The sequence below is a fragment of the Plectropomus leopardus genome, chromosome 11 (genome assembly GCF_008729295.1).
Source record: "Plectropomus leopardus isolate mb chromosome 11, YSFRI_Pleo_2.0, whole genome shotgun sequence".
NCBI classification, from domain to species: domain Eukaryota; kingdom Metazoa; phylum Chordata; class Actinopteri; order Perciformes; family Serranidae; genus Plectropomus; species Plectropomus leopardus.
In genome coordinates this window covers 16496119-16513288 of record NC_056473.1, presented here as the reverse complement: position 1 = coordinate 16513288, position 17170 = coordinate 16496119, and positions in this window count along the sequence as shown.

The following is a 17170-nucleotide window of genomic DNA, read 5'->3' as shown; positions in this document are numbered from 1 at the left end:
GCTCACTACCTCTGAGTCAACATGCAAAGTGGTCTCACAACACCAGGAGCGCTCAGCTCTTTTCACATGTAATAAATGAATGCATTATACAAGTAGCAGGCTCTCTCTCTCTCACACAATTACACAGAGTTACAGTGTACTTCTGGAATGATTACTTTATTTGCTTATAGCTTATGAAGTAGACTAAGTAATACTTTTACTATATATTAATGGATGAAACAACATTTAATCCATACGCCCAGCAGCACCTCCAACTCTAGCAAACAGGCAGTATGATAAATTTACATTTAAAAACAAAAAGTAGAATGAATTAAAGCTGGGGTAGGCAATTTCATTTTGGTGTCATTGGGTTAAAAATCCAAAAATAAATTTTGAGCACATTGTCATTCAAGTACACTGAAAAACTGAGACTTTTAGGCTTTATATAAAATCTATTACAGGAATATTTAGCCAATCGCAGACCACTCTCAGAGAGAGGGCATTCCTATTGGCTGTTCTACAAATGCAAATACATGTGCATGTCCTTTTGGTGAAAGCCTGACTCTATGGCGGAGAATCCTTCAGAGAAAGTTTCTATCCCAGCACTGGAAACAACTGCATACACTGCAAAGCAACCCCAGTAAAGAAGACAGAAAAAAAGTCCAAAAGAGAGTCTGACAATAAACATAGTGAAACACCGCAGTATTGGCAAAGTGTTTTAGAGATAGAGAGAAAATGTTGCTATTAATCGAGAGTGGCAGGGAGTGAGGCAGAGTGGCCGTGGTGTGGCTAGCGAGCTAATTCTTGTGTCATTTGTGGTCTAATAAACAGAGTGGAGTAAAGAGGGACTAAAGTCTGTGGTTGACATAATAACACCAAGTAAAAACAGAAACAACCACAAGAAAATAACATGAATAACTCTTATTGATATCATTGATATTATTAAAAATATCACTTTCTAAATTTGTTCCACATACGATATCAATAAAAGCCAAAAAGACAATCAGCAGAGAAACCTTTGCCTCACAGAAGTTGAACAACAAAGAACAAAACAAACAAATGCAACATAATACCAATAAAACAAAGTCTATAAAGCCTGTCTGCAGAATTGTGGTGCACAAAGTGCTTTAAAAGCTGACATTCTTGCCCCTTGTGGGCTGCTGAAAAGCATTATTTACTTGACCTCTGAGCCAGGGGTCACATGTTTGGCCCTTTAAGGCAGACCAGCTTTCATTTTAAGCGAGCCACTTGTGGAATTCCCAGCAGACCTTTCATGTTGTAAAAATTCCTGTGTATCCTGGTAAACACTGAAGAGGCTGACCTCATCCTAACAGGAAGTTGAAAAGGTCACCATGGATTGGGGGGGTGGAGCCTTCTCACACACACCTGATAAGCAGCAGATTATGGGCTTGTCCCACTAGAAAGGTCTTAATGACCTTTGACCAGCAACCACACAGCAACAAAAGAATGAATGATTATGGTATGATGAAAATTCATAATTAATGTGCACAGAATACTAATTTGGCCCTTTAAATTAAGAATTTAAGATATTCACTTAATTATATTAAGTAATTTAAGGGCTTAAATGATTAATTCATGCATACAAATGATTAAGACTTTTACTCTGGTGATGGGAGTATCACTTACTAACAGAAGGACGTGGCTACATGAATATGGTCACTAACTGGGTCATAAAACAGGTTCACTTTAACTCACTTCCTTGTCCTCCAAGGTGGTAACGTTAAACTCCAGCCTCCTGCGGCCTTCAATAGGACCGTCATAAATCACAAGAGGGATTTTGTTGTTTGTGTGACTAAATCTGAAAATGCTTTTCCCTTCTGTTTTGACCCTCCATCCACGCTACGTCTTCACGATCACATATCTTCACTTTACAAAGAACAGAATGAGGAAAAGAACATTCACTTTCGAATGTAAGTAAAATAATTTTTATGTGCTGCCTTCACTGGCCTATTTTAACCCCTCTCCCAGCCCTTGCAAAATGATCTAAGTCAAACATCTGACTCAGCATGGCATCACTGCTGAGCGGAAGCACAGGCTTGTGAGGGACTAAAATATTGATGCTGTGAAAGGAGGCGTGAGTTCCCAGATTTTCCTGTGCTTGGCTACCAGGGAAATGATGCACTTTCTCCAGTCAACGTAGGTGATATGTTGGTCATCCAGTAACATTGTTCATATCTTCAACTTTTTAGAACTTGCAGAGCTCAAGCAGGCTTTTAAATGTCCAGTTTGTAGAATTTATGGTGATATATTGGCAGAAAAGGACTGTAAAATAATAAGTATGTTTTATTTAGTGTATAATCAACTGAAAATAAGAATCACATTTTGTTACCTTAAAATGAGCTGTTATCTACATAGGGAACATGACTCTGTCCACACAGATCACCGTGTTGCACCGCCATGTTTCTTCTGTAGCCCAGAATGGACAAACCAGACACTGGCTCTGATACGGCCATTCATGTTTTTGCAGCTGCCTCCATAATTAGCAGCCACTCCTTGTCTTGAGTGTTGGAAAAACACAAATATTTTAACATGAAAATATTTTATTCAGTACTTTCACAGTTTTAAATCACTGGGTCCATTTGATTAAGTGACCTCTGCGGATAATTAGGTTCCCAGGAAAAAAAACAACTCCTTAACATCTGGACCTTAAATTTTTAGAGAAAAATGGTGAGCACACATAAATAGGTGCGAAGCTAGTGACCCATCTGCAACCTGCCAAACACTGTAAGAGAAACACCGATTTGTAGCATGAAACTGCTTTATTCAATGCTTTTACCAGTTTCAATGACCTGGTGTGTTTGTTTTGGAGAGGAGAAGACCTCAGTGAATAATATGGCTCCCATTTAAAACCTGCTGAACAATGAACACTGACAAAGAGAAATAGCTGGTTGCAGTCTTCAGTCCTTATTGCTATAGATGCCACTAAACCCCCTAAATCTGACACACTGCTCCTTTAATGTAGAGTTATTTCTATAATTCCTTGTCAGATACTAAACAAAAGAACTGTCCATTTTACTTTAGTTCTTTTGACTAAGCAAATCTTTTAAAATCATTTCACAGCATCAACTCTAGAGTCACATTTAAAGGTGCCTTTGCAAAAATAGCACCATCATGGCAGTGAATTCATAGCTGTACATTTTGTCCTTTTTAAATACCAGCTACTGGCAGATGGTTACTGGAATTAAGTTATTTAGAGGCAAAAGGAGGTTGGTATTTTTATGGGTAAATAACTAATTCTCCATTTCTTTTTTCAGAATGATAGAGTCCCTGTTACCTGGAGTGTGTTGTAAAGCAAATGTAAGATGCCTTACTGGGCTTCAAGTTGAGGCTGAGGAAACCAGCATGTTGGCTACTCTACTCATGACACCATGTGGCTGCAGTATGCAACTGTTTTATAGGTGTTTTTTTAAATTCAGCAACAGGTCAGAAGCATTTCTGACAAAAGTATTTGCTATTTCACATGTATTTGCATTCATATACATTCTTAGAGAATGAAAATAAAGAATCCATTCACACAGGATTGGAATACAATTAGTGCTTTCTAGAGGATCATTTGTGTAGGGGAAGTTTTGTAATACACTGAATGAGTCAGAGTGGCTTTGGAGGAGGAGATAATGAAAACAGTGCGCTATGTGTAGATTTAGGTGTATGTGTTGTGGAGGTAGCTATGTGCAGGAGAGAGAATGTGTGCTTCAGTGTACAATTATAGCAAAACTAGATTTGATGTTTTGTGTGTGCAGTACGCGTGCGTGTGATGCCTGTAGAGCATGTGAAGTAGAGCAGTGCATGGGAAAAGGCTTATGAGAGGCGATGGGTCTCATGTTAAGAGTCTGCAGAACTTCTCACACAGCTTCCACACATCATGACAGATAAATAATGCAACACCCCACTCCTTCAGCTGTCATGGTACTTCTGTCAGTCTCTTGATATTCCCCTGCACTGTTACAGATAGTTTCACATCATGCATCAGGTAGCTCCAACCAAGCAGAAGAGAGCCTGTTTACACCTGATATTAATATGCCTCTTGAGTGATGGGTTGACTAGTGGACAGGTCTAAGTACAAGTACGAATGCACCCAGTGCATCCTCAGTGCACCTTGAGATGCAATTGCTCAGACTCCGTTCAAGGTGGTCTGGACCCAATATGGCCCCATTCTTTCAGCAGTGTGTGTTCTAATGTGTCTTGGCCACATTGAATTACTGCCAACTCAGCTGAAATCCTTGCTTCGAGTCCCCGCTGCGTAGGGAAGCTTTCAGTTGCTGCTCACATAGCACTGAAATGACCGTTGTCTGAGTTATTCTCCTTCTGGTGTCAGTTCAATATCTGCCTGGTGAAGAAAATTGTAAAGTTGTGCGTTCTCTTTTAGAGTGCACAACTTTACAATCAGCGTCCCATAGTTAGCACGAGTTAATACAACAGCAGCCTCAAAGTAGCCTGTTCTCATTTCAAAGTCATCAAATCCCACTACGTTGTCACTGATTTTAGCCTCAGATACAACACCCAAAGCCACCTTTCGTGGCGGTATGATACGCAGCCAAGCAGCCAGACGATACAGTCCTGCAGTAGTGGTCTCCTAGCAGCGGTCACTTATCTGTGCGTTAAACATGACAAACCTCCTGTTAGCTGTGGGTATATTAATCATGTCAGTGCAAAGTATTATCTTTATTTTAAGCTTCAATTTCAATACATGATTAGAGTAGATGTATAGTCGCACCTGCAGCGTATGATACAGGTTGTCTGTAAAATCAGCTGGAACCAGAAACCATGGCAGTGAGTGATGTCGTATTACTTCAGATTTAAAGGAAAGAACACCAATGTCATCACATGAGTGCTGGAGATGTTCACATAATGTTTGAAATCATTTCACATTTGATGAAACTCAAACAACTAAATTTTTGAAAAACAATTAAATCTTTGATTTTTGGCCTTGAGAGAAAGTCAAGCCTTTTGTTTTTGTGAGATGCAGAGTGCACTGTCTGGACAACAGTATATTGAAGCATCTTGAGCAGCAGACAAAAATGTCACATTACAGCAGCTGAAATGTGTTGTAAATGACAACAACAAAGCCACTGTACAACAGGCTGATATGGGTGTGAAAGCTTCATAACAGTCCACCCACTGCACCCAGCAGTCTCCTGCACTCGTCTAATTATAGTGCATGTAAATGTGGATTTGACTTAGGGATCTTTGGAATAATGAATCATATTGGATTTGTGAAGAAGCATGATGGAAAAACACCAATTTAAAGATGGAGAGACTGAATCACTGCACACACAGCTGTAAACATGTAAGGTGAGTCATTTCCGTTATGATGTGCCCCTAATCACCATCATTAACAGCTATGTTGTGCAAACACCTTCTGTGACCTCCAGGTTGTAACATAGCTCAAGCAGGGTGAGTCATAGTGGAGAAGTTACACCCGCTTACACCAGAAAAAAAAAGTTAGACACTGTTATGAATCACTATTGTCATTTCTTTCAAAATACCGGCTCTCCAGTCTCCAACAGCAAGAAAGGAATCACACCGCCTGGCATTTATTTGTTACAAAAAAATCTTAAATGATTATAATCTTGAAAAAATTATTAAAAACTAGAATTACCACCTTGTGGTTGTATGCCTGAGAGCCATTCAAGTAACACTTATAGTTTACATCCATATCTGTGAAAACATGGATTCTTCACACACATCTTCTCCCCCGCAGCATAAAAGATCTATACAATCAGCTCAGCTTTAAATTGTGCACCCAAAGATTAGTGTCACCGATTCAGTATCTGACCAAATGTCTCCCCTTCTGTTCCTGAGTTAGGACAAGTAATGGCCAGAAAGGGTTTTTTGCAGAACGTTAAGATGCCACAGTGCAGCTGACCTCTGACCTTTTGGTTTTAAAATTTCATCACTTCATAATTTTATCTTCTTCAATATTTGTGTGAAATTTTGTCATAATTATCGTATAAATTCTTGAGTTATGGCCAAAACATGTTTTGTGAGGTCGCATTGACCACTGACCACCAAATTTTAATCAGTTAATTCTTGAGTACAGGTGGACAGTTTTGCCAATTATGAGGAAACTCCCTCAAGGTGTTCTTGAGATATTGCATTTACTAGAATTAAACAGACGCAAAGTCAAATTTGACCTTTAACCAGCAAAACTTAATCAGTTAGTTGTTGAGTCCAAGTGAACGTTTGTGGCAGATTTGAAGAAATTCCTTTAAGGTGTTCTTGAGATACAGAGAGACAGAGTTCATAGTCTTTTCAGAGAGGCTCAGACAAGGAATATTCAGGTATATAGAAGTGGAATTTTAGTCAAACTGGATCTTCAGCAGTGGTTAATGATAGATTTTCACAATGCACTTGGTCATCATTAGCTGTTATTTCAGCAGAGTAATAATTTGCCATACACTGAAGTACCCAACTTGCTTTTTTTTTTTTAATAAAAATTATCAGAATTGATATTGTTGATGATAATTCTTTTTTTTTGAATCGCCCACCCTTATTTAACAGCTTAAAAGCCAGATATTTCTCTGTGAAGTTAGTGAACACCAAAACGAGATGTAATACTGAAGTAAACTAAATGTAGTCATGTATCCTTATCTAATATGATTCTCTTATTGTTTAATTTGCTTTTTGGTTACACAAGTACATTTCTAAATATGGACACAACCAGTGATAGCTGAATGGATGAAAATAACAATTTTACATTTGTTTTGTGAATACTCCTGTCTATTCTCTACCTTTATTTGTCCAGCTTTGTTGTCTATGTTCTTAGCTGGTATGTCCATTTATTTGCCTAATTCTAATTTTGGTTGTGTTTTTAATTAAAATATTCTACGTTTAGAGTGGTCCTTGAACCTGTCATGGTCTATTTCTCTTTTGTGTTGTGTTCATTGGTTAGCCAGGTGTCAGTCATGTATTGACCAATCAGCGATGCATTTCTCGGTGTGTGGGTGGGGCTAAAGGGACAGCGATGAAACGACTGGCACAAGTTAACAACATATAGCTGCTAAACTAATTCATAGTTTTATGTCCGTTAAAGACTGTTAAGTTACTGTTTATTAACTAAGTGAGAAACCTGAAGTTTTGTTATTGGTTTCAGTTCCGTTAACGATAGTGTGAGCCATGTTTAGAGCGGTTTTCTTTTCATATTTTAGTTAATTGGCGCAAGCGCGGTGCTGCAGCCTGTTGCTAGTTAGCTAAGGTTAGCTGTTAGGCTCACTAACTGTGATAAGAAGATTTATAAATGTGTGTGGGAAACAAATTTCGCACCGAGTTTCTGAGTGAGTATGGTTAAAATGAGTTCATATGGACATTTACAGGTGAAAAGAGTAACGTTAGAGACTCATTAGTGTTGGGTTTGTGGCTAGTGTGCTTCACATGCTGTTGCAGTGGAGGTGGTCGGGACGTACTGCATGTCACAGACTCACCTGGACTGAACTCTACGACTGTTTCCTCACCACACGGACTGGACATGGCTGGAGAGAGATGTTGCAAACTGTTTCCTAACAGAGTTTCCAAGGACCAGTGAGTACTGAAACTTTTTATGTGAAATGAGCTCTAACATGCATGCAATGATATGACTCTAGAGACTGACCCCCCCAAATTGAAGACTATGTTAAATTCATTATCACAAGGTGATATATGAAAGCATTATGCTTTTACTTGGAAAAAAAAGAAGAAAGTCAGCTGTGTTTTTGCATTAACAAGATTATTATCTCAGCATTATAGAGCGAATGCTTTCCTTTTGCTGGAATAACGGCACAATAATTTGGTGAATTCAGAATAACAAAAGCATTTTTCTTCAATGAAAACTTTTCTCAGAATTCAGAGATAATCATTTTGTTAATTCAGATAAATGAGGCAAACATTTCATTTGGTTACTACTGGTGGTGGGAGTCAGGAGATTCCCCTCCGATATGATATTACCACGTTACTTAAGTCACAAAACAATATTATTGCATGTTTTTTTGTTGTTGATGTTGTCAAAGATTATTTTTTGGGCCGTTTGCCTTTACTTGATAGGGCAGGATAGGATATCCTATGTGCATGGGGCATATGCTTTACCAGGTGAGCTACTGGGAGCCTCATTATTGTGATTTTAAAGGTAGTGTATTGTGATTTCTTACCTTTTTCTTAAACTGCGATGTGACATGCAGCACTGTCACAGTAATGGATGTCTGAGCTGATACGGAACAAAGACAGTGATTCTTCTTATCGCTGTTTTTACTGGGTTTTTTCTTTAGGTCGTTTAGTTGTGTTGCTTTGCAGCGCAGACCAGGGTTTGTGTTAACTGGGATATGCAAGCTTTTTGCTGGTGCCAGGTGTAGTTGTCAGGCAAATGAAAATAACAATGGCCAAATTGTCAGTGGAAAATATGATAAATAAATGAATGAATTAATAGCATATTAAATAGACTAATATTGTATGATCCATAAGATATGTTGCTAAGAAAACTTTAATATGAACCTATAGTATGAAGAGCAATTTGTTATAAACAATTTAATGTCTTTGTCATAAGAAAGACCAGATTCATATAATCTATGAGTATTTTTTATAACAAATTCACAGCATTAGTTTGGAGCTGGAAACACTGGTGACGTGGGTTCCCTTCGGAGGACTCTACCGAGTGATGTCATCTCATGGCGATCATACATAATTTATCCTCCTGGCTCACAGTGAGGTCAGGTCTGCAGCTTTCTGCTCTAACAACCATTTGTAAAAACGAGAGAAAAAGTGGCTCATGGGTTTTTAATGATCTGGTCCTTTGGTGAGAGCCAAGGTGCTGAGGTAACATGCTGGACTGGCTTTGTGTGTGCAAGCGCGTGTGTGTGGGAGTGGTACTCTAGCTGCTTTGATACTCCTAAAGTCAACAGTAAGACTAGGAAATGAAGTGTTTCATCTTCTGTGCAGTCTTACTAATCTAAAGTCAGATTTGGTAATCTGCTGGCTGTTTGTGTGTCTGAGTCAGATGTTGACTTTTTTTCCTGCTGTCATCATGTGGTCCTTGAGCAGCAATTTAAGGATAATTGGTGGCCTCAAACTTCCTGCTACCTTCTTTTGTAAGATAATATGAGCACACACTCAGTAAGCACCTGTAATTATCCAAATGTCTCCTTTTTCTCATAATCTGTCTCTGGTTTACTCACAATAGATGAATATGAGACTCGTGGGATATTCGTGGGTGTATTCTTTAATTGTATATGTTTACATGCGTTTAGGATTAGTAAATTATAACTCATCATTCTGTCTTTAGGATGGTCACTGAAACCAGCTGGTGCCTCTGCTAACCCAGATTCACGTTAAATGGTGGCAACAACAGATTAAAAAACATGTTTAAGATTGAAACTTCTGTGGTTTTAACTTTCGGTTATCGTTGATGGATGGAATCGTGCGGTTGTCAGGGACATTGCACGAAGGGCAGAGGGTCAGTAGTGCTAGTAATGAAATTTACAATTAGATTTTTCCATCTCACCCTGTGCCTCTCTTTCTTTGTCATGGTCTTTGAGCTGAGTCATGACAATAAATTATTATAAAGTTCAGACAGAATTTGTTGATGGTAAGCTGCAGGCCTTTGAGCTCCTCATTAGAGAGACACCAGATGGTTTTGGCTTTTGGTGTGGCAAAGGACTTAATGTAGCAAAGGGTAGAGGTTTTCTAGGAAGACGCCTTCTCTTCACCACATCAAAGGCCATGATGTTGAAGCCTGTGAGAACACACCATCAAAGACATACTCCTGCATGGGTCCTCTTTTGACAGTTCAGATTGATGGAGGCTCAGAGCTGGATGTGGTTGTGTAGGCCAACAGTGTGGTTCAGGTTCACATGAGAAAATATGTCACGTTTTATGAAGGGTGACTACTTTTATAAATCTCCACATTTATTATGTTGGGATACATTTTTATTTAATTTCCATGCAATTATATTCCATTTAAAAAAAAATTTAAATTTAGAATTTCAAGCCCTTAACTTCTGGCACAATTTTTTTTTTTTTTTAAATTCTGAACAAGAGTTTTCCTAGTATACAATTCTTGTTTCTTGTCCTTGTTTCCCCAATAGTAGATTTAATAATATAATGTCATATTAAAATGCTAAAATACAATTTGAAACAAATCACCACTGAAAGGAAAATGGACAAAATTCCACAAGTTAATGCTGCCAGCCTGTGATCCATCCAAATCCTAAAACAAAAACTCATGCAGTACTTTTCTTCAGGCAAAACCCCACTGTATCATTTATCATGATGTGTTTATTTCAACACAAATATCACCAAGATAAACAAATTTGAAATCGTTTGCACGATTTATTCTATACAGAAGAGACTTAATTGTAACCGTAAATAAATTCCTTTTTTATAGTTCAAAACTTCAAGAAAATTATCCTCATTTATCCTTTGAAAATGTTGAGCAGTAAGTGTCATGTAGCATTTTTTTACAGAATGCTCATGAAAAATTCATATTTTCTGTTTTCTGTCTGCTCCAAACTGTGAGTCCAGGATGAATAACTATGTAATGGCCCTAAATATGTAGTCATGACTTCATAAAAGTACATGTAAGATTTAAAAATGAGCAAGCCAAGCGTGTAATTATAGATGAGCTTGACTTGGTTTACTTTTGCTATCAATATTTATCTACTCATCTTCTCATTAATACTTCAGTATGTTTGTAGACATGTGCGTATGGAATGATAGCTCTTTTTGCATGCATGTCTTTAAGGCTGAAGCTGACTCAGAATTAGCAGCATGTTGAGCAGGATGTTCAGTTTGACGTTGATGTTGATGTAATGTAGTTAACAAGTCAAGCCTGGACAGACGTGATCACTTTAAACGGTTTCCACTGTAGCAATATTATGCAATGCACTTTAACAGCATAGCACAACAAATGGCACTATTGTTATTTGACAAAAGTGTGAATTGTTGGAGAGTTTGGGAGTCTGGCTCTCACAGTGTGTGACTGTGATTTTGATTCGTCACTGAACGCAGACGGAGTGGAGGAGATCTGACCCTAACCTCACCAACACTGTAACAGTTGGTTGCATCTCTGGTATCTCAGATGCTCTTCTGATAGAGTTTTACATGCTGGCTGAAGGCACAGTTGCATTTTGACATTGCATTACACTGGCTTGGAGAGGTTCATTTATTGGCACATGTGAATTCAGTAAGATAAAATCAGGAAAGGAAATTGTGTCATTTTGATGAGATTAGAGTAAAGATAATAAAGACAAGAGGCTTGTGGAAAGCCTGTGGCCTTAAATGAGAGAGGCAAACATCAGTCCAACATGCTGAGTGTACTGTATGTGTGTGTGAGAAGACTGAATTCCTCTCACCCTGCCTGCCACTTCACCTGTATATGTGATATCTAGTGAAAGGTCATGAAATCGAGTAGGCGGGTTAAGTGCAACTGTTGCCACTTGTGTGTGTGTGTGCATTCCTGTGGTTGACCATATACCATAAATTTGAGACTGGTTTTATCAGGGCATGTGCAATACTGAAAGATGGTAGTGTACTGATGGGAATCAAACTTTCGGACTGAACAGAGATATTTAAAGATTGTTTTTTGTTTTCCATTTTGCATTTTAAAATACTTTAATTTAGTAGCAGCCATTTCAACTTTCAGCACTGCTGCTGACGTTACATGTGTCATCTAATGATTTTAATCGGCCATTATTTATTATCTGTTTACTTTAATGACTATATGACTTATTTTTCTTGCCTCACACTAGAGCGAAAAAACATTTGCTAGTGATTATCTTAACTGCATATTACTCAAGTCATTAAATAAATCCATGTCATAACCATTTTGAATTCAATATTTAGTATTATTGTTATTAATAGTATTATTATTATAACAGAGCAGTTATATGGAGGTTAGAATAATCATAAAATATGTCATGATTGGCATAGTTTTTTTATATTTGTTTTTGTTTAAATTCATTGTTATAATCAAGCAATAAAAAAATCTTTCATAATCTTTAGTATAACCAATACATTTTTTGTCAGATTAGTCAACTAATGACAAAAAACAAAAAAATAGTTAAATTGGTCGAAAAAAAAAATCATTAGGTGCGGCCCTGTTTGTGAGATTAGTGCATCTAATCAAAACTTTGCTGAAAGCATGTAGTCGTTTGGCTTGGACAGTGCAGTATTGTGGGCTGCACATGTGATGTGAGAATGCACTGCATGCTTTTTAATGAGTATTTACCCCCCCCTAAATAACTTCACTATTAAAGGTGATAAAATTGGGAATTCTCAGGGAGTCGATCAAAGCAGTGGAGAGACATTGCAAAGCTTTCCAGCAGATTTACAGGAAAGCCTCCTGTCTGTGCCAGTAGCACATGGTGGCTAAAGACAAACACCCCACCCATTCAGAACATGACCAAGCGTGAGGCAACCCGCATCAAAAGCCTTCAGCTCAGCTTCCTGATGCTGGTAAACAGGACCAGTCTGAGCCAGGAGCTGCATCGTGTGTGTAACCACACCTTGCTGCCATGTTTACCTGGCGGTCAATGTGCAGACTAGTGAGACAGTGCAACTCTGGTTCATCATTTGTGTCCATGATGAAATTCAGGCTGACATGGTTAAGTGAAATTATGGCAGTTCCCTTGATAGAAAAACTTCCAAACTGATCAAATCTGCTGTCATTCTGAAAGCCATCTCTCTTATAGCATCACAACTCTGAATTTATTAGCCTTAAAGATTAGATGAGGTTTCCAAATATGGTGGCCCACTCACTCGGATGAATGCGTCTCATTTGCACTTATGAAGTCTACCTCTTATGTGCTCCTTTCATGTTTCTTTCTCTGGACTTGCTTGTTAGCACTCAAGAGTGGTATCAAAGTTGTGGATCTTGTTGTCGTTTGAAGGGGTGTAACAATTACCATTGCCATTAGGCCATTGCCTTGAAATGAGGAAAACCAAGAGAAAAAGGGAGGAAAAAAACCTCCCGGAATTACCAACAGCTCCCGCAACATAACCTCATATCGACTCCTCCCACTGGAAGCACTTTATATGTACAGCACATGTAAGTATTTGCTATCATTTATTCTGACAACTGATCGTAACTCATATTCTTTAGTGAGTATTCTTTAGTGAGTATCATTTATGCTATCGCAATTGCACATAGTTATTTACATGTTTATATCAGTATTAAATAACGTCTGTCGGTAATTTCCACACAAAAACAATGAGATCTTTTTACATACTTCATACTGTATATGCACTCACATACACACACAAATATGTTTGAACATGTATTTGCAGGCCTCATTCCCAATGGATAACAACCTTTCGCAGTCATGGGTTCCTGTGTGATGGCCCATTTCTAAATTGGTTTTTACACTGTACTTCCTGCTCATGTGAGACTGAACTTGCTGAACTCAAAGACACAGTTGAGGGGTATCTGTTACTATGTTCTGTTTTTCATTACATTATCTTATATTATTTCTTGAATTTGATAATGAAGTTGCTGCACCTGTTGTTACTGGGGGAAGTAATATTATTGCCCAACACTGTTTAGGAGACACAGTTCCTTATTTTTTTAATATTATTTTTTTGGCTTTTCATGCCTTTATTATAGCGCAGTTACAGAGTGACTGGAAAGGAGGAAAGCGAATGGGGATGACACGCAGGAAAGAGCCGCAAGCTGGAATCAAACCTTGGGTGCTGCTAAGGACTCGGCATACATGGGGCAGACACTGAGCTACTCACTGAGCTAGAGGCCGCCCCACAGTTCCTTATTTTCAAAACAAAAATATCCTCATAAAAATGGGGTCTAAACCAGCGCAAACCTTGGATGCTGAAGTGCTCAGCACAAGTTGCAAAACTTTGTCACCTACATCATCCCGAATCCACCATTTGCCAGTTTGGCTTCCGATCTTCTAATGTTTACCTGTGAGGTAACAAATGGTGTCAGAGTGTCTGCAGCGCTGGATTTTGAGGAGGGCACAGTGGGAGGCATACAAAACGTCATTTTTGTGGGCGCTCACTGACAAGCAATAGGAAGGATTCTCAGACAGGGTTATGCAAGATGTTAGTCATCATGGCATGATTCATCTCTTGGTTCACTCTCCTCTCTTGTCCCTCTTTTTTTATCCTCTCATCCCTCTCATCAACACTTTTAAACTCGTTTCATAAACACGTTTTTCTTTCATATCTCTTCACTGGGGGGACCGGAGGTGGCACAGAATGAGACACAGGCCTCTTTTCACTTTTGACCGCAGGTGGAAAAAAAACATTCTGGGTGAAGCGAGATCAAGCAAGAGGCAAGAGGAGTAAATAAAAGTGTACTTTAAAGTTGCATCCAAGTTACAAGAATGCTGTTAGTCTATTAAACATAGATGGAAGCTAAAGTCATAAGGCCAAGTAATTCTAATGTATTTCCTCTAACTTCATTCTCCAATGCTAAGATCTTGCGCTGCCAGTCTTCTGGCATTAGGGCTCTTTACTCCCATCTCCAGTTTGTCAGTCAATTTTGTCAAAAAGGTTCTGTGTTGCCCTTATGAATGCCTGGTTTTCCCTGGTTAGAGAAAATGAGCCAATCAGAGCCTTTGTGCTTAGACTTGGGTTAATGTTTGGACTAACATTGGGCTAACCTCTTTCGCATTTGTAGATGATAAGCAAGATACAGAAACTTGGCTTTGGAGTTGTAGCATTTTTTGATGAACGAATAGCCTAAACTGTACACACTTTGTGCCACTATGTTTTACTTCATACTCTCTGCTCCGGTCTCAGCAGCCTCGGTGTCATATGTCACCATCACACACATCCTCTCTTTCTCAATCCGGTGCTCACTAAACACTCAACCTGATACTGAAATCTTTGCTATGATTTGGTCCTGTAGATACAGGTTATAAAGAAACCATTACAATACTGGCACCAGGTTGCGGTACCCATCCCTTTTTGTGGATTGGACTAACTACAGTTGGTGACATTGTGTCTAAGACATCCAAATGTTAGCTACGTCAACAGCATTTCAATGAAAAGCATTTTTGCCTCCATTCCACACATAAGCCATCCCATGTCTTCATTACTTTGCATGCAATCATGCTACCCCTTAAAATGGTCACTCTGAACACACCTAAGACAGGTGAGTTTATCAAGTGTTAGCAGACACAGTCTAGTGAAAACAGCCTGGCCGTGCTTGCTCGCTAACATTTGGTAGGACATACGTTATGTATTCCTTCCTGCCCCATTTTTATGCTTTCACGTCGACGATAGCTGTGGCAAGTGCTTTTATGTTTTCATGTTGTCTGTCCATCCATCCCATTCTCTTGAATGTGATACCTCAAAAATGTCTCATGTATGAACATCTTATCTATTTGTTTAAATTTGGCAGAAACCTCAACAATGAACTGATTAGAATTTGATGATCAAAGGTCAGTGTCATTGTGAGCTTGCATCCATCTAGTTCTCGTGAAAGCAATGTCTTAAGAAAGCCTTGAGGAAATTTCCTCAAATTTGGTCAAGGGTCACTGTAACCTCACAATACATGTTTTTGTAAATAAAATAAAGGGCTGACATTTTATATCCAAAAGGCCAAAGGTCATCTTTACTATTACATCATATTGTTATGCAAAATCACTTTCCTGTCCATTTTAAGTGCAACTTGACTGGTTTGGGGAGGTATATACTTACCTGCCAGATGGTTATGCTAATTCCTAAAGTTATTGCAACAGATGTTTAGTGCAATACTGGTGTATTTCAAGAAAAGTGAAAATAGGCAACTAGAGATGCGAGTAGTACAGCGGCGTCTATGTTTAGAAGCTAACTGGCTTGCAAACGTTAGCCAGGGCAGCCTGTTTCGCTCCGTTGTTGAGTCTGTTGACTGAAAACGATGAACTGATGTTTGGACAAAATCTATTTATTACACTTGCTGAGGCTACTATTTATATAGGAAATCTTTAGTGTTTGTCTCACCATTGTGTTACTTGTAGAAAATGTATTGCTGCTTTTGACAACCTCCTATTTGTTGCATTATAATTTAAAAAAAATAGAGCAGGCATTTTATACATTTAATCTTTTTTTAAGTGGTTAACATTATGAAGTGGATTCCATCCTGCTATCATAATATTTTCCTGTTTCTGTCCTTTTTTGTCTCTTTTTAGTATACTGCCCTGAATTACTTTTAAAAGCAGAAGGCTGCAGAACGATGCACATTGTGTCCTTGCTTAGTTTTCTGCAGCAGTTGGGAGGTGTGAAGAGAGTTGATGAATGCGTGGGAAAAGTGTGCACAGTTTCAGGCGTATTTACGCCACCTAATGTACATGATCTTCTGCACCTTTTGCTGTTTTTCCTTTCGCTTGAAGGTAACTGTGGTGCTGTGCCTTCATGCAGTTAATGGCAGTCGTTAAGTCCATGTGCAAGTCAAAATTCCTTTGTGCTTTTTGTTCTGGGGAAATACAATAAGTCAAATTGAAAATTATATCTGAACAGAACATGTCCTATGGCTCTTTGTTTCAGTGAAAATGGATGCAGGGGCTTTTTTTAATGCAGTGCAGTGCACCACCATTACTACGACAATATCTGTGCTGTATGCACCACTCCCCCCCTGCAGCATTGTATCCATGGTGACATCACCAATTACCATCATGATCATTATCATCATCATCTTCATCATCAAACTACAAAAATCCCATTCTGATGGTGATGCTAAGGTGATCTGCTCAGCAATTTTAGTACAGCCGGCTGCATTGCTCCCTCGACTGTGTTTCGTTATCTATTTTTGCACCATTTCTACCCTACTTCACCTAACCTCACCTCCTGCTAAACCCCCCCCCCCCTCCCCGCTTACGTAATAGGCTGATCACGGGGCTGTCCACTGGGCCGATGGGCGATCTGAATGAGAGGAAATCATGAATGAATAAGCAGCCATTCTTAATCTTGTCTCTCTCTCTTTCCCCGCTGCCTTCACATCCTCTGTCTTTGGGTCTCTCTCTCACTCTGTGATCTGGGTGTCTCCCTGTGTCATTTTTAGCTTTTCTGTCTTGCAATTCCTCTTCTGGCAAATCCTCTCTCATGATTCTCTTTTGTTTCTTTTTCTTTCATTCTCTCACCCATCAGCACAGCATTACAGCAGCATGGGGGCTGTTGCCGTGCAGATTAAGAGCTGTAATCCTGAAGCGTTAGGATGCAGCTCGTACATGTCCGTATCCATGTGTGTGCGCGCACATACACTATTGTCTTC